The sequence below is a fragment of the Terrapene carolina genome, unplaced genomic scaffold, assembly GCF_002925995.2.
Source record: "Terrapene carolina triunguis isolate 2854851 unplaced genomic scaffold, T_m_triunguis-2.0 Scaffold789, whole genome shotgun sequence".
Taxonomy (NCBI): Eukaryota; Metazoa; Chordata; order Testudines; family Emydidae; genus Terrapene; species Terrapene triunguis.
Genome location: NW_020665140.1, coordinates 6182471 through 6183336, shown reverse-complemented (window position 1 = coordinate 6183336; position 866 = coordinate 6182471). Strand labels below are relative to the sequence as shown.

The window sequence follows — 866 nt, the reverse complement described above, 5'->3', positions numbered from 1 at the left end:
AGCCAGGGAGGTCATCCGAGGACACAGACCCTAGGGCTGAATGTAGTGGGGGTCACAGAGAGGTCAATGTGGAGAAACTTGAAGGCAATTGGGGTCACCTGGGGTCACTGATGATGAATTTACAGTCTACTGGGGTCATGCAGAGTTCACTGAAGGTGAGGCTCAGACCATGTAGGTCATCTGAGGACACGGACCCTCAGGCTGAATGTAGTAGGGGTCACAGAGAGTTCAATGTGGAAAACTTTCAGCAGTTGGGGTCACCTGGGTTCACCGAGGATGAATTTACAGGCATATGGGGTCATGCAGAGTTCAATCAGGGTAAGGATTGAGCCAGGGAGGTCATCCGAGGACACAGAGCCTAGGGCTGAATGTAGTGGGGTTCACAGAGAGGTCAATGTGGAGAAACTTGAAGGCAGTTGGGGTCACCTGGGGTCACTGATGATCAATTTCAAGCCTACTGGGGTCATGCAGAGTTCACTGAAGGTGAGGATCAGACCATGCAGGTCATCTGAGGACACGGACCCTCAGTCTGAATGTAGTCGGGGTCACAGAGAGGTCAATGTGGAAAACTTTCAGGGCAGTTGGGGTCACCTAGGGTCACTGAGGATGAATTTAGAAGTAATTGGGGTCATGCAAAGTTCAATCAGGGTGAGGAGCAGACCATGGAGGTCATCTGAGGACACAGACCCTCAGGCTGAATGTAGTAGGGGTCACAGAGAGGTCAATGTGTAGAAACGTGAAGGAAATTGGGGTCACCTAGGGTCACTGAGGATGAATTTACAAGCAATTGGGGTCATGCAAAGTTCAAACAGGGTGAGAAGCACACTATGCAGGTCATCTGAGGACACAGACCCTCAGGCTGAATG

General features: G+C 50.9%; 1 protein-coding gene across 3 annotated transcripts in view; it reads left to right on the top strand.

The window, feature by feature from the left end:
• The window catches only part of HERC3 (HECT and RLD domain containing E3 ubiquitin protein ligase 3), a 111055-nt gene that overhangs the window by 107751 nt on the left and 2438 nt on the right, over window positions 1-866 (top strand). The window lies entirely within an intron of this gene.